Source organism: Anastrepha ludens, chromosome 5, assembly GCF_028408465.1.
Source record: "Anastrepha ludens isolate Willacy chromosome 5, idAnaLude1.1, whole genome shotgun sequence".
NCBI classification, from domain to species: domain Eukaryota; kingdom Metazoa; phylum Arthropoda; class Insecta; order Diptera; family Tephritidae; genus Anastrepha; species Anastrepha ludens.
In genome coordinates this window covers 112010848-112037115 of record NC_071501.1, presented here as the reverse complement: position 1 = coordinate 112037115, position 26268 = coordinate 112010848, and the positions used below count along the sequence as shown (strand labels likewise).

At 38.9% G+C, this 26268-nt stretch overlaps 1 protein-coding gene across 2 annotated transcripts in view; it reads left to right on the top strand.

Annotated features, from left to right (window-relative positions):
- The window catches only part of LOC128863168 (uncharacterized), an 88349-nt gene that overhangs the window by 29530 nt on the left and 32551 nt on the right, over positions 1–26268 (top strand). Inside the window, exon 1 of one of the 2 annotated variants that reach the window (XM_054102168.1) lies at positions 4990–5108. The exons of the other annotated variant lie outside the window; for it this stretch is intronic. The gene's annotated coding sequence lies outside the window, so the exon portion shown is untranslated. Of the gene's footprint in view, positions 1–4989; positions 5109–26268 lie in introns of those variants that run through there. 2 annotated transcript variants of the gene reach the window in all.

The window sequence follows — 26268 nt, the reverse complement described above, 5'->3', positions numbered from 1 at the left end:
CGACTCGACGCATACTGCCGACCACAGCGGAACTATGTTATAAGACGACGTGTTGAAGGACGCCCACCTGTACACATCTTTTCTTAATATAGTTCCGAAGCGATGCTGCCTGAGCAATTTACTTCTTTACTGCCTCAAATTTAATATAAGATCCATCCGCTCTGAACCCTCTTCTGGTATCAAAATGCGTGAAGAGGTCTTTCTCACTTCTGATAGAGCCGTCGATATTACTCAAGGCTGACCATATTTTGTATACTGTATTTCAAGTGCCTTATCAGCTCCTTGATGCTGTATTTGAAAGGGATTAAATTTTCAGAAAATAATTGTAATATTTAATTCTTTAAATTCTTAATATTTATATAGGGTGGGCCATGTAAAATTTGCTTTTTGAATCGGCTATAAAAAAAAAATAATCAATATTTTTTCAAACATTTTTTTTTAGTTTGAAGATTGAACATTGTCATCTATGAGTGAAAAATAATATCGTTCAAAAGACTGTCACGACTGGCTTTACAGTAGGTCATTCGATCAACCCAATTTTTAAGTACATTTTTGATCGTTTGGGCTCCAATTTCGTGTTTTAAAGCATCGATCGTCTCTGGGTGGTTCGCACAGCATTTGTCCTTAAAGACTCCCCACAAAAATAGTCCAACGGGCTTAAATCACAGCTCCGAGGCGGCCCATTGATATCGGAATTTTGACTGATTATTCGGTTTTCAAAAACGGTAGCCAAAAGTTCGAGTGTAACTTTGGCAGTGTGACAAGTTGCACCGTCCTGATGAAACCAAATGTCGTCCAAAAACCGCACCAAACAGTGACTCATTGTGGGTGCATTTGTTTCTCTACAGTAACGTGTGGATTTTCTGAGCCCCAAATCCGACAATTTTGCTTATTGACGTAGCCACCGATGTGAAAATCAGAAAAGAAGAGGAAGACTCACCACTTTGGAAATTGGTTTTCAATATTTCCCAATTTTGTTCAAGCGTATAGCGTCCCATTTCGTAAATGTCAAACATTTAAGTAAATTATGAACACATTTGACATGTCATTTGTGTTACCATTCTTAAAAAAATAGGTAGTTCAAAGAGCAAAGGCTATATGGCCCACTTTGTATTTCCTCTCTATTATTAATATTGGATTTTAAACGAAAAAGTGCAGTAGTGTCGTTACAAGAAAATACTTAGTCTTACCATAAATTCTATGACAGATTTTACAATGCATACGTCTTTTCGCCGTTAGAAGGCGTGGTGAAGTAGTTCTCTGTTCAATGGATAGCTTTGGATTTTCCAGCATGATTCCGCTCCAGCCCATGAGGCAAAAACCACCGAGCAGTGGCTAAAAATTAATATGTCTGGGTTCATAGCCGGAGAAGATTGGCCGTTTGGAATCCAGATTTTAATCCATTGGGTTACAGTTTGTGGTCAGAATTGGAGACATGGCCTGTCAATGTTAGCGTCAATATCCATGGAAACCGTACTTGCTGCAATAGCTGAGTGGCCTAATTGTTTGAAGGCGTGTGTAAAAGCAAATGGTGACCATTTCCACTGAAAATGTAATATCTTTGTTTGTTAATTATTACATAAAACCAACTTCATTAAAAAAGTTTTATTATTTCATATCTATAACGGACTGGGGTTAAGTTACGTTATCCTGGTTGACAATAAGCTACGCATCGTTCTCTTGTTCAAATGGTAGTCTAACAGCAATTTTTGCTATCTCATATACTATCTCGTTCCCCATAACGGACTTAACTTATAACAGAACTTATGGCAGGAGTAAGTATACTTAAGTTTCCTTAAAGTCTCTTAGTGAATTATTTGGAACAAATAAATTTAAAATATATAATACATAGCTAAGTTTCTTTCTTCTTGCTGTTTTATAAAAGCGTGCATAAAATGGCTGAAATTTCCTGCTATTAAGTGAAGTATACGCAATGAATTCCTCTTTCAAAATTTAAATTTCTTTAAAATATTAAATTGATGAAAAAAAACGTAGTATACGGAGTTACTAATGTGTTCAATATATAAATAAATTGTTACTAGCCTAATTATTTTTTTTTTTAAGTTGGTACCCTCTTCATATTAACGTATTTATGCGAAGCTTCATTTCAATCAGACAATTCATTTTTTGTTTATGGTACAAGCCATTTAGTGCCGACGTGTCACCGTATTTTCTGCAATGGAAAAAATCAAGTATCGTGAAGTGATTGAAAGCGATGGAAATTTATGAACGAATATTCAAAGTGTATAAGGACTTTTCGCCATCAATTAGTACAGTAGGGAGATGGGTTGCTGAATTTAAACAAGCAACAACAACGTTTTAGAAAAGCATTGAGTGACTGAAAGAGATTTAGTAGAAGCCTTAGGCATTTCATTGGGCAGGGTAAGCAATATTTTGACTGAAGCGTTGGGTCTCATAAAGCTGTGTGCACAATGGGTGCCGCTTTCGCTAACAATGGACAAACAACATTGGAATGCGTCTTCCTCAGCAACATTTAGAGCATTTTTGAAAGGATGGAGTGGATTTTGTGCGTCAATACATCACTATGAGATTTGGGTCTACTACCATGATCCTAAATCAAAGTAAGAGGCTAAAGAGTGGTGTGTTCCTGTTCCTTCAGCTCCGAAACGAGTTCATGCCCAGAAATTGGTCAAGAAGATGTTAGAATCAGTTTTCTGGGATGTGAAAGGAATTTTGCTTGTGGATTACTTACAAACTGGTAAAAAAATAAATTTTGAATATTATTGTAACCTTTTAGACCAGCTGATGCGAAAAATTCCTGAAAAAAGACCCATTTTGCAAACGGAAAAAATTCCTTTTCATTAAGATTATGGCCGTTGTCCCCTAGCGACTTCCATCTGTTTTCAGAACTAAAAAAATGCATTCGCGGAAAGCGTTTTTTATCAAATGATGAAGTGACAAAAGCTGTAGAAGCACATTTTGCAGCCCTTTCAGATTCTTACTTCACACATGGAAGTCATAAATTAGAATCTCGTTGGAACAATTGTATTAATGCTCCGGGAGACTATACTGAATAATAAAGTGTATTTTAAACCACAAAACTGGGTTTTACTTTCCTAGTATTATCTATGGTAAGGTTTGTAGTTTCAGGTGCATATGCATTTTTTTCTGAATAACAAATTCATAATTTTATGAATGAATTGAATTTTTTGAAGGCATTTTCGAATTATTTTCTGAATAACAAAAAGAAGGTCGATTTTGTTTTGATATGAGTACGGAGTGTCACTCTAATGACTGCGTGCCAGCCTTAGAACCCTCTGTAAGTCGCCGAGGTTTGGTGTATAGTTTTTGAGGGCTTCTTTGGTCATCTCAAGCCTTTCGCACTCATGTATTTGGATTTCCTTCCCCTTTGCTTCGAATGTCTCTACAGAATTCATAGAAATTTAACATTGACATCCTGCAGTCCGTACCGACAGTTGGAGATTTTTTTTTTCAATTAAAAACAGTAGTTACGGCGATAAAGATTTTCGTGAGTGGAAGGCGGTGAGTTGAAAACTATATTGAAGAGAAATTTAATAAATATATTTTTCAGTGGCAGTAAAGGTATAGCACTCACTATGTGAAAAGTGTATTTCTCTCGAGGGAGGTTAGGCTGAAAAATAAAAAAATATAAAACCAATATTTTCTTTCATTAAGTAACTTACGCCATGAGTAACTTATCATCCCCCCCTCGTATAGTGCATGTAAGTAGAGTGAAATGAACATAAACACAAATTTGTATTTGCTTTCAAATAGACCATTACTACTGGCACATAAATGCGCTCGTAATGGCTAAAAGATTATGTCCACGCTCACGATGCAGCGTCTGGTCGTTTCTTCACATTTGTAAATCTGTACGATTAACCATGGCTTTAAACCTACATAGTAAGTAAATGCATGCACTGGCATACATAGGAATGTATGTATGCGCATAAGGTATGTGTGTGTGTGTGTGGAAATGTTTATGCAGATACAAGTTAACTGGAACAAGGTCAACGGGGTTCCACACGACACAGCACAACCACGAACTCAATGCGCTACTATGCGCGACATACGATGTGCACATACATACACGCATACATACATACACACAAAGTGTGTATGGCAGGGTGCCATTGTGCTCTGCCACATACGACATGCGACTAGTGGAAATGAGCTTTCCTTCATTTTGGCGAAAGTGGCTAAACGCTAGCATGTGAAGTCGCGCGTTAAACTTGTCCAGCAGCAGCAGTGCAGCGGCGCGCAAGCAGTGGCATACGCACTGCCATCCTTCAATGCTGCTGCTGCTGCCACCAATGCCTGCACCTGGTGGTCGAATGGTTAGCTGCGCTCGCGTGCAAAGGGCGGGGGTGTGGCACTGGCAAGAGTCACTTGCTATTGACTTTAGTGCACTTACCTACATACGCGTGGCTTTGTGCCCTTATGTGGGTGTGCTGGTGTATGTGCGTCTCTATGGGTGAATTTATTTGTATGCGTATTGTGTTGTTGCTGTTATTTGTATATTCGCAGGTTATTCCGCTTGGGTGCAGCGACTTTGCGCGTCTTTTTCATACGTTTCGTTCTGTGTTTTTTATGTGCGTTTTTGTTTTTTTGTTTTTTTGTTTTTGTGATTTACTAATTTACTGTTTTACTATTTTACTTACTTTGTATGCATTTTACGAATGAGTTAAACCAAATAAAATCCAGCGATTACCCTTTTCGCGCACACTTCAAATACGCCATTTATATTATTTATTTTTCTGCTTTATTTTAGTACATTTTTAATTTTGCTTTTTATTTTTATTCATGCGAGAATGGGCCTCCTCCATTCACTTTGCGCCATTTACTTTTGAAATGCGCATAGTTTTGTTCACTTTTCATTTCGTTTTCAATTTCAAGCGTTAAAAGCAGCCCTTAGTTGCTGCCGTGAAAAGTTCGCGTGTCTAACATCGTCATTGTCAACTGTTTGATTGTCGCGCGTGTCAACTGTTTGCCAGTAGTTAGCAGGTAGGCAGGCGGGCTGGTCGGTCGGTCGGTCGGTCGGCCTGTACGCCAAGTCGGCAAGTCGGCCTAGCCGCCCTCCTCCGCCTGTTGACGTCGCGTTCATTCGTTCGTTCGCTCGCCCATTTGTAAGTATGTCAATATGTATCTGTGTGTGTGAGTGTACGAGCAAGCCGCGTTTAAGTACTTTTTTTACGACTTCATACTAATAAGCGCTACTCTTCTATTCACGTGTGCCGCGTGTACCTGCGCTTGTGCATTCTGCATGCCTTGTGCGTTTGTGTGTTTGTGTGCGCTATAATGTGCCTTTATGTGCTGCTTACTTTTCCAGCGTCAATCGCGAGTAAATTATAGTGCTGGAATTTCACTTTCGTTTTAGGCGTTGAATGCAAAGCATTTCTGCTGAACTTTCCTTGTATTTTCGTCCATTTTTGTTGGCTTTATGCACTCACATGAGCGCTATAATTGCAAATTCCCTAAATATTAGTAAGCGTGGCGCAATAAAAACTAAAGCAACATGCACCGAGTGCCAAGTGTGTGATTAACTCGCCATTAAGTGGATAATTAAAGGATTTCATGAATTATAATTAGTTTAGGACATTTTTCACACTAAAAGCATGTTTTGTATTGACACATAATTATGTGTGTGTGTGTGTGCTTCTATTTTCCAAAAGCAGTTTCAAAGCACAAGAAAATGAAAGGGAATAGTCATGCATAGAAATCAGTGGTTTACAGGTGGCGTACTTAAAGTGAATTTCTTTCCAGCTGCTTCTCAAACATGAAACTGGCAAATTTTAGTTAAGGGGTGGGTATTCGCATCAATTTTGTTGCCTTGGCGGTTTGTTAGTTGTCAGTTCGGCGAATGGTTTTCGATGTGAACGACCATTCCTGGTAGTTTGGAAATGTTTTTTCACACCAGCAGATTTATATTGGGTTGGGGAATAAATTGGTGGCAATTTTATCGTTTTAGCGTTTTTTTATTTAAACAAAAAACAATAATGATATCAATAAGTTAATTAATCAAATAATTTCCGTGGCTGTTTACAACCTCTTCCCACCGCTCGACCTATTCATTGATGCCGTTCTGCCAAAAGTCGCCTGGTCTGGTGTCAAAGAAGTTCTTGAGCCAGTTTTTAAGAACTCTTTGTTACCGAAGGTAACGCCCTCATATGCTTTGACAGGAAGTGAAAAAGATGGTAATTGATCGGCGCAAGGTACAGCAGATGCTGAAAGATCTCCCATTCGAGTTCTTGGTCGTCAAAGTCGCCATATTTCAGCTTTACAAACCATTTTTGTGCTGTAGCCCCGCATATGACACCTTTTCCATACACGTTGCAAATGTCCCAAGCTGCGTCGGCAGCTTTTTGACCCCGCTGAAAAGCAAAGAAGAGGAGGTGTCGAAAAAGTTGATTTTTGCCTCCTGGGTATTCCATTTCTAAGCCTCAAAACTAATAAAAAATTAAACAACTCAAAAATACAATTAACATAGTTTAGCAAAGCAGAAAGAGTTCTATCGAATGAATACCACCCTTTGTCAAACAACAAACAAATCGTTGAAAAATAAAAGAGAGTATAAAAACGCTATTGACTTATTCCCCAAACTAACAGCAATTGCGACCGTCGTAGCCGAATGGGTTGGTGCGTGATTACCATTCGGAATTCACGGAGAGAACGTAGGTTCGAATCTCGGTGAAACCAAAATTAATAAAAACATTTTTCTAATAGCGGTCGCCCCTCGGCAGGCAATGGCAAACCTCCGAGTGTATTTCTGCCATGAAAAAGCTCCTCATAAAAATATCTGCCGTTCGGAGTCGGCTTGAAACTGTAGGCCCCTCCATTTGTGGAACAACATCAAGACGCACACCACAAATACGAGGAGGAGCTCGTCCAAACACCCAAAAAATGTGTACGCGCCAATTATATATATGTATATATAATTTATATATATGTACATATAATAGCAATTTCACTATACAAAATTACAAATTAAAGAAAAAACTAAAACTGCTGAAATACAGCGAAGAACCAAAAATGTTTAATTAATTAATAAAAAAACGCTGCAGCATATACGCATTTCAATTTCACCATTCTCGGTCAAAAAAACTAAAATAAGACTCTGGGCCTCTCACTTCCTTTTTTGGAACCTTCTAGCGCTTGCAAATTAGTTTCGTTTCATCCATTGGAAGAAAATATCTCTGACATATTAAAGTTTTGACTACAAAAATGTCCACGATGGGAAGAATAATCAGTTGGCGTCTATCGTGATCCCGTTACTTTGCTCTCAGCAAATTTGGCAATATCAGCTGATTTTCATGTCGTCATAAGCGCCCAATTGGTGGACAGTGTACTGTCCGTAACTTGATTTAGCATTTTTCTGTTCTCTAGCCTAGGTTTTAGTTCTTTCTTCCGGACATTTTTCTAGCCTCTTATAATTAAAATGTGATATTTATAAATATGTAAAATCTGTCTGCAAGAACAAATCCTCAAAAAAAGTTCGTTTATTTTTGCTTTGGTTCGTATGCGTTGTCTACTCATAAATTGTACTCAGTTTCGTAGCAAATTTCGCTTGTTAACAATGGAGTGGGGAGCTAACGCTCGATCAATCGTTTTTACCCAAACGTCTGAAGTGACAGACAGAAAAAGGAGTGGTCGTCCTCGCGTGGTTCGAATAAGTGCAGCCATAGAAACCGTTCGAGAAAGAATTCGCAGAAGAATCCCATTAGAAAGCAGAAAGTGATGTCCAGGGAAATGAATATATCAATCAGATCCATCTCAGACTAATTAGAGAAAATCTCCACATGAAAACCTTCCGTCGCTCAAATCTCCACATGAAAGTCTTCCGTCTCTCACCTGGTCATCTGTTGGCAACGCGCTTGAAGACAATTAGACTCGACAAATGCAAAGACCTTCTTCGGTGGCACGCAGTCATAAGTAAAAATACAAAGTCAAGGCTAAAATTTCTAATGACGCAAAAAATATAGCTCCAAGGGTCCAGCATGGACACCACCCAGCCTCCGTAATGGTATACTGGGCCCCTTACTTTTTATACTTTTTATTAATGACATTTCTAGTTGTTTTAATAACGCAAATCTTCTCTTGTATGCCGATGATTTAAAGATATACTCGAGGATTGCAAGTACAGTGGACTCTTTAAACCTTCAATCTGATCTAGATAACGTTGATTCTTGGTGTAAAAGAAATAAGTTAGATTTAAATATAAGCAAGTGTTTTTATATTTCTTATTCTAAATCTTGTTCTCTTATACCCACTTCCTACCACATTTGTGGTTCTAGCTTATCTCATCGAAGTGAAATTACTGATCTTGGTGTGGTATTTGATTCTAAATTCTCTTTTCAAAAACATTTAAATCACACTATTTCAAAGTCTTATTCCGTACTTGCGTTTATTCGACGTTTTAGTTCAGACTTTGTTGATCCATATACTCTAAAGTTGTTGTATACGTCTCTGGTGCGTTCCAAGTTAGAATATGCCGTCTTTATTTGGAGACCATATTATGCTTGTCATATTAGTAGGCTTGAACGTGTCCAGAAAGCTTTTGTGCGTTATGCATTGCGTTCTTTAAATTTCACTGATCCAATTCCATCCTATAAAAGTCGGTGCTTGCTTATAAATCTAAAATCACTAGATATTAGAAGGACTATTCTTTCCATTACTTTCCTCTTCGATTTGATAAATGGGGTTATTGACTCCCCATCGCTACTCGAGAAAATCAATTTCAATATTCCTCAGCGAAGTTTACGGAATCATGATTTTTTCCGGTTAGGGATGGCACGTGCTAATTATGCTTCCAATGCTCCGATTTCTAGAAATCTGGGTGATTTTAATTCGCTTTCAAATCATACTGGCCTGGATTTCTGTTCCACAAAGAATCACTTCAAATTGGTTCTAAATGAATTGTTGAACTAAATTCTTAGTATTAATCTAATCTTCTTCTGTAAATTATAAAAAATGTATTCTTTTTCTTTCACTCATTACACTTGAAACTAGTTAATTATAAGTTTAATTTTACTTTGATTAATTTATTCAGCATTAATCTGTTTTCATAGTCTGTAAGAAATATTGTATTTTTAGACTATTAATTAATTAAATAAATAAATAAATAAATAAATAATGGTTTGGTAGGGAGTGTCTTGTAAAGGCGTTGCATCAGAAAGATGTCTTAGAAGCCGTGGTGAAGCAGTTGAGCAGTACTCTCTTCAATGGATAGCTTTGGATCTTTCAGCAAGATTCCGCCCCAGCCCATAAGACAACCCAATCACCCAGTAGTGGCTAAAAAATTATCTTCCTGGGTTCATAGCCGCATAAGATTGACCGTCTGGAAGTCCAGATCTGAATTAATTGGACTACAGTTTGTGGTCAGAATTGGAGAACATGGCCTGTCGAAGACCTCAGACAGGTTTGGAGAGGCTCAAACAATATTTGGTTCAAGCAGCCACGTCAATTTTTATAAAATCTGTGCGTGCTGCAATAGCTGAATGGCCTAATAGTTTTCGAATGAAAATTAAAATTTTTTTTAAACATTTATATGATTACATAAAATTAACTCCATTAAAAAAGTTTTTATTTATAATTTCATATCTTTATAATTTCATATCCACTTAACTTGTCACAGAATTTATGGCTGGACTAAGTGTATTTTTTTAATTATTTCAATTATTCACTCAGTTCTTTTTAGCTTTACTAATGCTAAAATAATATCTTTGTAAAAGGGACGAAAAACTCTTTTTTGCTATATTTGAGGTTATGGTACAAAATAGGGTGTTCCTTTTTCAAAAAGGTCGTTATTGTTTCTTCAGCGTTAGCTGGTATTTTTTGTTTGTTTTTCTTTACCATGAATACACCACTAAGGATATCTAGCGCTTCTGCACCACTTTGTTGCCACATCCTCGTTACCAACTTGTTTAGTAGTTATTTGCAGCACGACTTTATCCAGTATGTGTGGTTTAAGAAACTTATTAGGTTGTTGACGGCTACTTAATTCATACCTTGATCGAAAAATTTCCGGAATATATTCAGAAAATTAAAAAAAAAAGTTCATTCCTCAAGTGATATACTTCAAAGTGGTAGCCTTTAAAATAGTCTCCATCAAATGCAATGCAGTTATGTCAGCATTTCATGCAGCTCTCGAAGCATTTCTGGAACTCTATTTTCGGGATAGCCATCAGAGCTCTCTTTGATTTTTCCACTAATCCTTTCGGCTGCTAAAACGAGTTGCCCGTAATCGTTTTCTGACTCGATCAAACAGAAAAAAATCGCATGAAGCTCTGCCAAGGGAATTCGATGGATGTTAGATGGCATTAGTTTTGTTCTTGTTCAAAAATTCACGAATAATAATGGCACTGTGCTACTGTTCGTTATCATGGTGATAAGTCCACGAATTGTTTTCTCATAAATTCTTCTTTTCTAACGAAATGCTTTACGTAAACGTTTCAAACGCCCAAATAATAGTCCTTATTAACTGTCTGAGCTTCTGGCAAAAATTCTTCGTGTAAAATGCAGTTGTAATCCATAAAAAAGGGGAGTATCGCTTTCTTTTTTGACTGAAAACGACGTGTCTTTTCTTGGTCTTGGTTAATTCGGAGCTCTCCACTCACTCGCCGGATGTCTGAACAGCATGCCGTACGCATAAACCCACGGTTCGCCTCCAGTTATGATGTGTTTGATTAATGTTTGGTCGGATTCAGTCTTGAAAATCATGTCTTTGTCGATTTCAATGCAGTTCCTTTTTTGCATGAAACACAGGTTCTTTGAGATCAACTTTGCAGCAACATCGCGCAAACCCAATTCATTAACTACATTGTCCTGAACGGATCCAAAGGCAATGTTCAAGTCAGGAGGTGGGATAAAGCTATCAATTATTCCATGCGATTGAAATATCTTTTGAAGGAATTGTGGGAAAACGTCAGTCTTCTCGATGTCGCTTTTTGCCTAAACTTTAGAGTTATTTGCTTTGTTAATTTGAGGATTTTGAATTATTAGTTTTTTAAGCTCACTGTGGTTTTCCAAAGAGAATAATCGGACGTCTCATAAGCTGGCCTGGAAGGCGCTGCAAATTTTTGCTGTGCATTTTGTTTTTCTGTTCTTGTAAATTGTCGTTGAGCAGATTTGCCTTTGATTATATTAGTTTAGAATGCTGAAGGCCTGAACAGGTGCAAATACTCAGCCAGGAAGACCATCGTACTACAACCCAATAGTACTGTACTACACCCGTGAGGAGTGTTTTGCCACTCCCTTCTGCAGTCATCAAAACCACATTTAGCAATTCGGTTACTCTAACCCACAAGCGAGCTTGGCAGGCTGAGAGAGGCTGCAGATGGACAAATCCTTTATTACCTGTCATGTCCGACTGACTGTCGCAGTTCCTCCTGTTATTAAGTAGAGGAGACTGTATGCGGCTGGTTGGTCTGCTGACGGGCCACTTTCTATGGGCAAAGCACATGGAAAAGGTAGACATCTCAGACAGTGTACTATGTCCAGCTTGTGAAGAGGAGGATGAGACGGTGGACCACTTTCGGTGCGTCTGCCCCGCCTTCGCTCGAGTCAGGCTCGAGGTCTTTGGCAATGATGTATTAAGAAGTAACCACCTTGGCTCCTTGGCAACACAAGATCTACTCAAATTTCTTTGGAGGTAGAGTAGATTTAAGGAATATCAGAAAGGGAACCCGGGTGTAGTACAATGGACTTGATTGAGTCTTCTGAGTGCTGTACTTGCTAGTCTGTCCCGACACAAATATAGAAACACACCCGGATGGATGGTAAAACTGAAAAATTTATTGGATTATTTTGGATTCATTGATCAGCTTAATAATTTCTGTGCTTAATAAACTATTAAGCTGATTTTCAATGGTGGGAATCGTTTTGTTTGCCATTTTTTCCTTATTTTGGTGGTATACTCGTACATTTTCGTTTAAATGTTGGAGTACTTCACCAAGCAGTTTTCGGTAACTGCATTGTGAAGTCAGTCCATTGTTTCCTTCTCGTTGCCCTCATGGTTGTTAATTGCTTTATTTTCGGTCATAAAAGTATACAACTTATGTTTCAAGAACCCAATCTGTCCACTTATTTGATAGTTCACAGTTCTTTTCATTCGACTTTATTTCACTGGTGATAGTCATCAAAATTGGCGAATTGTCTTAGTTTAGATCTAAACCATTTTCTACAGTTACCAAACTGATCGGAATTTGTCTGACCATAAACAAAGACGTCGATGAAATCTAGGGTCTTATCAGGATCTGCTAGCCAGTAAGTTGGATTTCCGTTAGAGATAGAAATAGAAAAATTTCCGAAAGTATGTATAAAATCTTCAGCAAATCCAAATACATAAGCCCATGTACGCGTATAATTTTCTGCTAGACAAGCACAGATGCACATACTCGTATGATATCTATCAATGCCTACATTTATACGAGTCCTCTTGAATCTTTACGAGTGTGCCCATAATGGCTTCAAAGACAACATCATTTAAGGCTCGTTACCAGAAATGCGACATTACAGTTGGTCACGCTTTTCACATGAGCTAACAAATCACACATTCACACATACACACACACAGAGGCACAGCGACACTCATAAAACAAAAGGCGGGCTGTAAAAAAACTACACTCATTTACGTAGACAGACAGTCATACGCAAGCCACGTGGTAAAATTTGGTATAACTGCGTGAAAACACTAGTCCTATATTGCCATATTTCAACAGTTGTTGCTGGTATGAAAAATAATGCAGGGATTTTATATTTGTTATGGAAATGATAACACTTTTGTTTTATGAATTTGTAATTTAAAGAATTTATAATAATCAGAAAAAAATATTGAAATATATCAGTGAGAACGATTCAAGTGTGCAAATTTTGTTAGTAAGCAACTTTTAGCGAAATGTGAGGAGAGTTGATTGTACGCGAAATAAAGCAGGAGCAGGTTTTGGGAGCTACGCCGTAAAAAATAATGCAGCAATAATTTTTGTGTGCGCCACTTCAGCAGCATTCCTCTAAAATTTAACGGTGATTTGTATGGTGCTAAGACCAAGATGACGGCCCCCGTCGTCAAATGGGTTGGTGCGTAACTACCATTGGGGAGTGCGTAGGTTCGAGTCTCAGTGCATGAAACACCAAAATGAAAAAGTTTTTTCTTATAGTGGACGCCTTTCGGCAGGCAATGGCAAATCTCCGAGTGTATTTCTGCATGGAAAAAGCTCCTCTTACAAAATATCTGCCGGAGTCTGCTTAAAACTGTAGGTCCCTCAATTTGTGGAACAATAACAAGACGCATGCCACAAATAGAAGGAGGAGCTTGGCCAAAGTGTAACAAAGGTGTTCGCGTCAATTATTTATTTATTTTTTTTAAACCATCATTACTTTTCCTAAGCTCATTATTTGTTCCTATTTGGGCCTATTTTAGGGTATTTTAGAATTTTGTTTTAAATATTAAGTTTTCTATGTATCTAAAAATTACCATTATATGGAGAGAATACATGGTTCTTGGGGGTTTCGCTATTTTTAAACAATTTATTAACAAGATTCTGACGATAGGTTATGGAAATGGTGCCCGAGGCATAACAGCTGTCATACACCGTTTTTTCTTTGAAGTTTATTTCTTGTTTCTTTTTTCATGGTCAGAGGCTTACCTCCGGCTATATCTATGCGGAGTTCTGTACCGCAACTTTATGACAAATATTTTTGTAATCTATTCAAAGCCATTATACAACTGCTTTATGCTTTTTTTCTATTTTCTTTGAACTGAAAGCAAATTGTCTTACGTAAAAGAGGTTAATCCTCTAAAGAAATCAATAGGTGAAATTATGATCACATTTAATTCTAAGAAATCATAAATTCCTAAAATAATTTCAAAAAAATTTAACTCCCTCCAAATCCAAAGCAAATCGAGTACTTAAAAAAATTGGCAGTGGGAGGACTGTGACGTTCCAGTACCTCGAATAATGCGACAGAAGCTGTAGAGTCTTTCAAGCTGTAATTTCTATTATAATTCTTTTGTTTTGCCCATGGGTGTACCTAAACTTAAAGGTATTTTCTTTTCTGGTAAAGAAAGAACTATAGATGCTCATTTTATCGACTTTTTCAAACCCGAAATTTTCGGGATGACGTTATTACAATCCCGGCATCCCGCGACTAGTCCCGGAATTGAAATATTCATTATTTTGGAACAACTTAACACGAAAAAGTTGCATCAATATCATTTGAGTATCAACAAAGTTTGCATTTGAAAGAAAACTACAGGAGTGTACCTTGCGCTGGTACACGGACGACTCGAAGACACCAGAAGGCATGGGCGCTGAATACCATATATGGCTCCAGAACAAAGTTTTCTATGCCGATGGGTAGTTTTCCAAGCATCTTCCAAACGGACGGGTATGTCATCTATCTATGTGCAGAGATTAACTTAGAAACGAACTTCCGGAATGAGCGAATGTCGGGCGGTACTCAAGGCTTTGTCATCCTGTGAGATTAAGTTCGCACTGGTCCTTGAGTGTATCAAGAAATTGAATTTGTTAGATACGCACAATCGCATCCAACTAATTTGGATCGCAGGACACAGGGGTATAACTGTGAACGAAGTAACGGGCGCATTGACAAGAGAGGCTGCGGCCTCGTCATTAACAGGACCCGAGCTCTTTCTTGCTATGGGACAACACATCATTAAGGATAAGCTTAGGAGTGAGTGAGTGAGCTAAGGCTAAGGGAGGTTAACTGGCATCAAACTATGCGGCTACGCCTGGCGAAATTCTTACTTGGTGGCGGGTACAACCAAAAGCGGTTTAAAAAACTCATAACTCTCCCCAAGAATAAACTGAAAATGCTATTCTCACAGGCCATTACAGACCGCGCAGTTATCTGCACATGATCGGGATTTGGTCCACTGACTCTTGTCGTTTCTGTGACCAATCCCAGGAGACTCCAATGCACCTTCTCCTTGAATGCAGTGCTATGGCGCGGAGAAGGTTGAGCCATCTCGGCAATTTGCAGCCGGAAGAAAGGCATATACGCTCAGTCCAACTCAACTCTATTCTGAGTTTAATAAGGGAACTGGGTCTGTATGAAGTACTGGTATGAGTAGAGGGCACAAAGGACCATGAAGTGGAAGTGCAAACCTCCAGTAAATCTAAATCTTTAATCTAAAAGTAAGTTTGTACCAGTTTTTCTATTATTTCCAAAAAAAAAACGCTTTTTATGTCGCCTTTCATATGCTTTATAAGAGATTACAAATCCCGAAATAGTGCCGAAAATTTCGGAACTTCATAAATATCGGGACTGGCATCCCTAAAAATGGGATTTTTATATCACCACTTTGTAAGAAATGGCAAATCCCGAAATAGTCCCGAAATTTTCGCTACTTAATAAATATCGGGATTTACATCCCTAGTAGGAACTCTTTCAAAACTAGTACGAAGTGCGGCTCTCCTTATACTCAAACACTATGTCAGTTAAGAGAATGTTTTTAGAAAAGCGTGGACTGGTTTCACTCCGAAATGTACCAGTTTTGCTATTGTGAATTGGCATATTTAATCGTACTGCATAGTACAAAGAAATATATAAAAGCACACAAGCGTACGTGAAAACATATGCGCCTACTATGCCTTTGAAATGCATAGGTGAGACCCACGTAAGGTCCTCCTCATCCTTTCGCACACACCGTCGACCGGCAAACGGTGAAGCGAACATAAATTTAAATGTTAGAAAAGGAAAAAACAAAATTATGCTGAAATGTGCAGAAAAGTGTTAGAACAAACACAGAAACAGACGCGCATACGAGTATACACCAACAAAGAAACCATCATCAAATATACTCGTACTCGTACTCGTGCTCGTATAAAACTTGTATGATGTACATTTGTTTGCGAGCTGAAAGCAATGAGTGACGTGTTGCAAAATGTTTTACACACTTTTTTCCACAATTTCCTTCGTTTTTTGTTCGCTTTCTTTCAATGGGTTTTTGGATCGTTGCATGGTATAGTTGACTTGTTTTGCTGTTTGCGATGGATGGCTTTCATTTCATGTTGGCTGTAATTAGTGCGCACCATCCCCAGAGAGGTGCCATAGAGTTAAAATTAAATGCATGCTTTCATACATACAAACGTAACTGCAACAGAAGCAAAAGTTGCTGTCACAATGCATATACGTACATACATACATACAAGACATTTGTATGTTGTAGTTGTGCTTATATGTGCTTGAATGTGTGCACTCGCATGTGTGTCCGACCTGAATGAGGCCACTGAAGATAATGTAGCCTAAAATGCTTTCAGGTGGTCGGCCACTTTGTGACAGGTGTTGGTTGTTTCCTATGTACAACTGTAAATGGGTAGGTACATATGAATCTACATATGTATGATATGCCTCATGCACAAATACATGCGCGCATTCAACACAATTGGGATTTGATGAGCGAAATGAAACGCTTTGACAACTGAGGGACAGCTAAACTTTTGATTTTTCTTTGTGTTTGTGTTTTTGACACATTTCTGACAATGAGTACTTAAGTTTTCATTATGCGCGTTCGCGTGACAATTACTGGGCATATGTACAAACATATGTATGTATGTATGTATGTATGTATGTATGCATGTATGTATGTGCTCGTACACTCCCCTAGAATTACGCTATAAATTGGAGTAATTGCCTCGCTTTGAATCGGTTCAGTATTGCGGGTGTTTGGCGGGTTTCATTAAAATGAAGGGTGTACATAGTTACTTTGTTGTTATGTTTCTGAGACCTATGTATGTATGTCTAAGTATGTATTGTATATGAAGTGAGCTAACAAGTGCGAAGCGATGAGTTGACAAATGTTCTTATCTCAATCTCGGTATTAGAGGGTAAGACCGCTCTAGCGGCCGGTAAAAATGCCGAGCTTTGGCGATCTACTTATTTCGATGGCATGAAATTAGGATACCCTGTTAGAGGGTTTATTTAATATTATTGAAGTATGGAAAAAAGTGTTGTTTTTAACATTCCAATGGTGGCAACAGTGCTAATTTATGGAATCGTCTTTTTAACTTCCTAATGGGCGAATGAATTTCTCATAGAAAAACACAAGCCTGGAACAATAAAACCAAACTTTGGTTGGGTTTGTTTTTGGGCGTATTTTCGATACTAACTTTTTTGGCCGTCATTATAAGCAACATGTAAAAAAATGTTTACTCTGAGGACAGCAGAGATGGGTTGATGCTTTAGATGGGAGCTGGTTATTTGAGTGTGACAACGATAACCTCAAAGCACCCGGTATATAAACTCTACCAGACATTTTGAGACCTGGATTTCACCGATGGCATCTGCCTCCTCTCTCACAAACTCACTGGCCCGCCAGCGAAGGCGGACAAACTAGTCGGACTGGAACTCAACATCGCCAAGATCAAGGCTATGAGGGTTAACCACAATAACGCAAGGCAGATATTGGGGGACGGATGCCCGGTGGAATTCGTCGAAAGCTTCTGCTACCTCGGCTGCATCATCACGGCAGATGGTGGAGCAGATGAAGATGTCGACTGCAGGCTAAACAATGCAACGGCGGCATTCGGGCGAATGCATACAGTATGGGGAGTTCGCAAATCTCCAGGCGCACTAAACTACGTATATTCGGCTTATGCGTGAAGTCCGTATTGTTGTACGAAAGCTAAACATGGCAGGCCTCTAACACCATCATACAGAGGCTAGAATCCTTCATAAACAAATGACTCCGCATCAACTGCAGAATATTCTGGCCAAGCACTAAAATAAAAAAACATAAAAACCAATTTTTTTTTTAGTTTTATTTTGATTAAAAGTTTTGAAAGTTAAATGAAAATTTGCATCTTGTAAAAAGTTTGAGACTTGGATTAATATGGAATGATTGAACTATCATAGAATGAACTATATTTCTATAAAAAATAATAGCTTCATTTAACAAATAAATAATTAATAAAATAATAAAAAAGTATTAATTATTGAAATAGTCAAAACTTCTCAAAATATTGAAGTGCTATTATATATTTTCCGTCTAGCGTAAATGCATTAGCCCGCCATCCCAGACGTTGTGAGTTCGAAACGCAGAAGGATTATTCTCTCCCTCACTCTCGTTTTTCGGTTTGATAAGTGAGGCGAAGTGACTCTCCAGCGCAACTCGGGAACATTTTTTTTATTATTCCTCAGCAAAGCTTACGAAATCATGATATTTTCTGGTTAGGGAGGGTTCGACCTAATTATACTTCCAATGCTACGATTTCTTGACTTTTAAGAGAATCTAAATCGCTTTCAAATCATATTGACCTTGATTTTTCTTCAACAAAGTAACCCTTCAAATGGTTGCTATATGAATTGATGAACTAAACTCCAAGTATTCTCTAATATTCTTGCTATGTAAATTAAAATAAATATTACTTCTTATTTAAATCATTACAATGAAGCAAATAAATTAGGAGTTTAATTTATTATTGATTGAATTATTTTAGCATAAATCTGTTTTTCATAATCTATGAGAAATACTGCATTTTTAGACTACCTATTAAATGAATTATTTTTTCGAAAGTCCACAGATAGCTACACATCATATGCTATAGGCCATGAAGTATTCACTCAACGCTTTAAATAACTAAGTATTGACATGAACGCCTTTGTGTGTTCTCTTTTTATCAGTTTTGTTTATCAAAAAATAAAAACAAAACCGCGTTTTGTTGTTGTTAACCTGTAACCCTGTTTTAATAGCGAGCGCGTGTAAAGGGCAAAATTTTATGGTGTTAAGTGCAGGCAGACACAGACACTACGACGTCACACTAGCATTGATTGCAATGACGACTGGTAGCGTCTCGCCCCAGCCACTACTTTGCTACTGTCTCTGCACTACTCTACTTGGCAGCCTATGCCGTTTGCCGGCCATTTGGTGGGTTTGTGTCAGAATCTCTATTTTTTTGTTGGCAATTGTATTTAATTTTTTGTGCTACATTTACTAAACAAGAAAGTACATTATAGTTAGATACAGCTATACACATACATATGTATGTTTAGATACGCGCCGTTTGCCTACTGGGCCAAGCAAAGCGACATTCTCGTGCGGCACTCGCAAAAAGCCATTATAAAAACATAAGGCTAATACCCTCGTTCTTTGGAATCAATAAAGACAATAATTACTGCATGCGTTGCGACCATGCCTAGCCAAACTAGGCCAAACCAAATACGAACCCAACAAAACTAATTGAGTAAACGCAGTTTCGGCCGGAATAAAGCACCCCTTGATTCTCGCTGTAGCTTAGTGCAGTGCAGATCTCGAGAAGCGAATGATGAGAGGCGAAAGACATCAGCATAATAAACTGCTCAGCGAGCAGTTCCTGTTTGGGGTGTTACCGCAGGACGCACCCATGCAGACGCCTATAGGGTTTTCCAATCAGAGGTGTTATTTTGATATTCAAAGAAAAATGCTATTTTTTTAATATAAATGATCTTTCATTATAAAGAGGAAGGAATAATAGTGGAAAATAACATCAGGTAAATGACCACCACGACCACGCTTACAGGACAATATCCTTTTCATGAAATTTTCCATAAAGCAGCCCGCACGGCACTGAACACCTTTTCACATGGCCCAACAAACCCACTCATCTAACCACTCTCCCGGCAAGTTTCCTGGGCCTACCGTTAGATGAGCTAGACGAAGGCGACCGCTGATTTACACTACACAGACACAGCCAAAGTTACTGCAACAACAACAACAACAAGCGAAAGACACCAGCAATAAGTTATATGGATTTGGTATGGATATTGGTATGGTAGTAGCTTTCAAAGCCAGTCTGAAATCATTGAAAGCGAACTTAGACGTTCATTGTTATGACCAGCATAGCTCACCTTACACAGCTCGTCAAACAATCGATATTTTGCTTACTAAGTTTAAAGTAATCAAAGCGGCGGCCAGCTGTAAATCTGAAACCAAGGTATTAAATCTCGATCGGAGGGCAGCCAAGCATTCCCAAGTACGATAAATTATAAAGTTTGGCCATTCGAAGCAAGAGAGCAACTTTGGCTACCACGACATAGGAGTTTCGGCAATACAATTGCGCCTGTTCATTTCACACGTATTCTTACGCTCTTCTAATCAGAGAACGGTTCAGACGGTGATGAAATAAGATAAGCAGAGACTGTGTTGTTTTTTCGTATATCACCAACCCAATCTCAGCAGAAATTAGCTGCTTCCTTCAAAATAGATGAGAGCCGATTAATAGTCTGATGTTGGCGACCTCTTCTGAATTCTCTCTAACGCGAGACATTCTACGACTAATTTCAAATATATATTTTTTTTTATTAATTTCACTTTTTGAATATGATATCTCTCAAATGGCCGCCTTGAGCTTCCTTTAGCTAACATTTCGGCTGGAATAGTGGCCATTTCCTAACGGATGTTGTTCTTGAGCTCTTCTATGGTCTTTGGCTTATTAATATAAAGCTTTGGTTTTAAATATCCCCACTAGAAGAAGTCAGGTGGCGTTAAATCGGGCGAACGCGGTGGCCAGTCAAAATCGCCATTTTTCGACATCAAACGACGAGGAAACAATTTCTTCAAAAAATCGATTGTGGTGCGAGCTGTGTGTGGTGGAGCATGTTGAAAACAGAACTGCCTTATACGCTTTCGACGAATAATTGGCATCACAAAAGTGGTTATCATATCGTAATAACGCTCCTGATTGACGGTAATAGCTTGACCATCTTCATTTTCGAAGAAAAACGGCCCAATAATCGTTTTTGCACTAACGCCGCACCAAACAGTGACTTTTTCGCCGTAAAGAGGTACCTCTTGAATTTCGTGAGGATTTTCAGTGGCGTAAATACGGAAATTTTGTTTGTTTACCGTCCCATTCAATATGAAATGAGCCTCATCGGACATGATGATTTTATTCCAAAATTGCTCGTAATCTTCAGCCATTTCGATGACTCTTTGCGCCCATTCCAATCGACGAGGCTTGTCCGCAGGCAACAATCTTTGCGTAAATTGAATCTTATACGGGAATAAATGCAAATCAATGCGGATAATTCGTTGTAAAGTGGTCCGAGCAATGCCCAACTGCTGAGAACGGCGAATTTGGGATGTCCTTGGCGACGTCTCAACACTGGCCTGTACAAGAGCAATATTCTTATCCGAAAGAGCCTCTTTGGATTAGAAAGAGCATCACCAGTCGAAAACCTTTCGTACAAACGTTTAATGGTGTTCTTAGAAGGCGCACTTTTCACATTATTTAATTTTTTATACGCACGTTGAGTTTTTACAATTGACTTCTTTTGTTGAATGTAAATTTCAACAATTTGGGAGCGCTCGCGTGGCGTGTACTGTTCCAGGGAAAAATTCTGCTTGGACTGACGCTTCCAACGCGGTATGTCATCAAGCGATCTGACGTCTCTGTCAAAAGATATAGGGTTGCCAAATGGGCCCGTCGAATATGGGCAACCCTGTATAAAAAACTATTTTCGCAATGAATGCAATTATTTTGGAATTTTCTTCTTTTCAAAACATCATAACACAACAGATATTATATAGAAATAAATGTTTATCCACCGATCCGTGAAAGAATTTCAGTATTTATGTGAAAAACTGTTCAGTTCTTATCTGCAATCGGTTGCTGATTTTTCTATGCAATTCTCGATCTCCAACCCTTAAACTCATTCTTGATATATCTATACAGAGATGTGGGAAAAAACGCATACTTACAATATTTTAAGCCAATATACTGCTTTATTTGTCTCTTCACTATTTCTCCCTGAAAAAGGACAAAAGAGCTCATTCACTTCAATAGTATCATAAATAATATCGAGAAAAATGCCTTCAAAGTTTTCAATTGACTATGCCATGACAGAAGGTTGGCGCTTCCATACTACAACTTTCGGAGAACCTGTTTTGACCCGGAAGAAGAGGAAACAATCACCCCCTATGTAAGTTTGAAGACTTAGCCAGAAGGAGATGTAGCGGATTTAGCGCACTAAAACTAACGCAGGTTAGTTCGTTTATAAAAGCTACAGAATGCTTTAAAAAGGAACTCATAGTTTAAGGATAAGTTCTAGTGGTATGACAATGGTTCTACAACAAGTCTAAGTGTGTCATTACGATAACAACTGCCATGCCACCTTGTGATATTGTCTACAAATATATGCATACTTATCTAAAAAAAATGTTTTTGGATTATAACTTTATTGGAGTAAATAAGCGATGTGTGACAGCGATAAAGTATTAAATTGTTCTAGAAGGAAATAATCTTCGCAGCATCTATATATTCTTTTAACATATTCTATGTCTTAAATATAAGTATCATTCCTTCTAAGAAGAGGTAAATCTCAACCTCGTTCCCTATTCTAAAAAATGGTGGATTTCGTAGCACAGTGGAATTAAAAGTCGCATAATGTTTCATCAAAATCCGTACAGCGCTTCAAGTGCTGCTGAAAGACATGGCGTATGAGCAACCCGAACGCAACAAAGAAGTATTGCTAGCAATGAAAAAAGGCATTTGGCGAACGGTTTATAAGCTACGCAACACAGATTTGGTTGCTGGGCGAAGAAGAGTTAGAGTTGACTGAAAATGGTGCTAAAGGGGGTTTTTTTAGAGGTTAGGTTTTCAAGTTGGCACTACTTTTTTCGTAGATGGTCTTTTTGACAGCTATCTCTTGATTTATGCTCAGTTTGGTTTGCCATTTCATAATGAATAGACTTACACCTGAACAACGTTTGCAAATCGTGCAAATTTATTACGAAAATAATGGTTCGGTTCGCGCGACGCATCGCACGCTGCGTCCAATATTCGGTCGACATAATCGTCCATCAGAGTCACTAATTCGATTAACCATGGATCGGTTTCGCACCACGTTTGCTCTAGTGGATAATACGCATCCTCAGAGACGTCGTACAGTGCGCGCCGAAGACGCTATTGCTGCTGTGGAGCAGAGTATCGAAGAAGACCCGAATGAGTCCATCCGCCATCGCGCGCAGCAATTGGAGATGTGCCCATCCACTTTATGGAAGATTTTGCGGAAGGATCTTGGTTTGCGGGCTTACAAAATCCAACTCGTGCAAGAATTGAAGCCGAACGGCCATCAAGCGCGTCGCACGTTCGGTGAATGGGCCCAAAACGAGATGGCCACCGATCCCGATTTTCACAAGAAAATTTTGTTCAGCGATGAAGCTCACTTTTGGTTGAATGGGTATGTCAATAAGCAAAATTGTCGCACTTGGAGTGAACATAATCCACAAGCCATTGCTGAGACGCCGTTACATCCTCAAAAAGTCACTGTTTGGTGTGCTCTATGGGCAGAGGGAATCATTGGTCCATATTTCTTTAAAAATGAAGCCGGCCATAATGTAACAGTCAATGGAGAGCGCTATAGAGCCATGATTAATGACTTTTTCGTGCCTGAATTGGACGATGTTGATGTGGACGACCTTTGGTTCCAACAAGACGGCGCTACATGCCATACAGCCAACGCAACAATCGATTTATTGAAGGAAACTTTTGGTGAGCGCATTATCTCGCGCCGTGGACCTGTGGCGTGGCCTCCAAGATCGTGCGATATAACACCGCTGGACTATTTCTTGTGGGGCTATGTGAAGTCGCTTGTCTACGCAGATAAGCCCGAGACGATTGACGTCTTGGAAGAGAATATTCGGCGCGTTATTGCTGACATACGGCCCCAATTGCTGCAAAAAGTGGTCGAAAATTGGGCCTCTCGGCTGGAATTTATTCGAGCCAGCCGCGGTGGCCACTTTCCCGAAATCATTTTTAAAACATAATGGCAAACCCTTATCTTTATAATAAAGCTAAATTCTTGGTCATAACATTAAATTATATACGTTTTATTTCATCTTGAAAACCTAACCTCTAAAAAAAACACCCTTTACTAATCTGCGCATACAAGGGGCTCGATAGCAGCCCAATTGATTTTATATTGAATAGGTTGGTGCGTGACTATCATCCGGAAGTGCGCAGGTTCAAAACCACGAGCATAAAACACCAATTGATAGAAAAAGTTTTTTTTTATGTTATTGTTGTCATGCAAAAGCTCTTCATAAGAAAATATCTGCCATTTGGAGGCGGCATAAAATTGTAGCTCGCTCAATTTGTAGAACAACATCCATACGCACACCACAAATAGAAGGAGGAGCTCTGCCATAAACTCAAAAAAAGATTTAAGTGATAGTTATATATATATCTATATATGTAGGCAATGATAATAAAATAAAGTTGCCTGCGATTGGATAGACTAGCGACAATCGATAAAGCCGCAACAAGAGAATTATTGTGCAAAACGAATATCTGCTATTGCAACATAGATGCCGTGCACTCGCATAGTCAAAAGTACTGCTCAAACAGAACTCTGTATGTATTTATGTGTGCACAAACACATATAAAATGAACCTCAGATATTACAAGTACTCCAGCTACGCCAAACCGCCGTAACCGATTATGTTGGCTGACCGAAATACGATTTACTAACCAGTTCTCCATATCGGTTTACCCTTACGCTTGCCTTGCAAACATGCAACTGGCAATTGTGCTCTTGTTTGTAGACGAGTATATGTATGTAGCTGTATATGAATATTTGTTACAGTGTTTGGTAAGAGTACATAGGAGTAGATTTGTTGGAAGAGCATTTGTTTGAGCTTATGAATGATAAGCGGCTACAAAATCTACATGTAGATATGAGGGGTTCCTTAACACAGGGTTCCAGAAAACAGGTGCTGCTCATGAAGTTACAATGTTTATATTAGTATGAAAGTCATTATGGGCACCCTGCAAGGACAGTCTGAAGAAATTAAACACATTTTGGTTTCAGTACTTGTGTATACTTTTTCAGGTCGCGAGAAGCGACATCTGACTTCAAAATGGATGCTTCCCTCATAAACTACCATATAACAACAGTGCAAGAGCCCTGCGCCTTTAGGGGCCGCTTCTGCGGCTTGAGCGCGTTGAAAGGGGCCGCTGTGTTATATGTGGGGAGTTTGAGTAGACCTAGTCTTGTAGTATCATCCCATCTCTCTGTGACGGGTCTTGAACAATTGTGTTGCCAAAACCTGGTAGCTGCTGAGGTGTGTTATAAGGGCAGAAGCGGATGGCTGAGATTTGTGACTGCATCTGTTTATTTTCATTACGATGCCCTGGAAGCGCCACCACCTGGGATGGCAACCAGTCTCGTGAAGTTCTGTGAGTGGCGCAATCTGGGCCTCGTTCTCTGCTGCTATGCTAATGTCCAGCATACAATCTGGGGCAGCAGCAAATGCAATGAGCGAGCCTCGGCTGTTCGAATTTATCGCTTTCTCTTGCCTAAACATACATAACAAGGGCAGAAAGCCTACGTTTGTTACTGCTAGAAGACAGGAGGTAATTGATCTTAACTATTCAAATTCAAAACTTAGGTGGTCAATCGGGAACTGGAGAGTCCTTGCGAAGATTCGAGCTCGGACCACAGGTGTATTGAGTTTCAGTGTGGCGAGGAAGCACAAATGACATTGCCCTCTAGAAACTCCAGACAAACAGACTGGTAGAAATTTAGAGGGGGCGAGGGCTGAGGGCCTTTGTGGGGCTTTGACGAGCAGCCATCAAAGCCACGGTTAGCAAAGGGGTTAGTTACTCTAACTCATAAGCTTCGCAGGCTGAGAGAGCCTGCAGGTGGACAAAACTGATGTTACCTGTCATGTCCGATCGACTGTCGCAAATCCTTCTGTCACTAAACAGAGGTGACTGTAGGAGGCTGGTTGGACTTATGATGGGCCACTTTCTGTGGGCGAAGCATATGGAAAAGGTAGGCATCACAGACAGTGTACTCTGCCCAGACGGTGGACCACTTCCTGTGCGTCTGCCCCGCCTTCGCTCGAATCAGGTTTGAGGTCTTTGGCACTTATGTGTTAAGAAGCGACCACCTTGGCTCCTTGGCACCGCAAGGTCTACTCAGATTTATTTTACAAAAATAAAAACATAGCATTAATACATCATGTTTCGACTTGAATTTAGCAAAATTTCAACAAAAAAATTATAATTGTAAAAGTTATAGATATTTATGTGGAGTCCGTTTCTCCAGAAGTCACTTGCGGTGATCACCACAAGTCCTTGGAGATTCATCTAAAATCAAACGGACAAGAGAAATTAGTTTTATTAATAGATAATATTGTGCTTAATCGAAGCTTTTTTTTCAAAATTTACAATATGGCGGTGCCAGGAAATATTTTTCAGATTTTCGAGAAAAAAACCGCACGAGTTTTTTATGTTTTTCAAAAGAAGTATAAATTTTATTGAAATCTACCAAGCGGTTTTTAAGTTA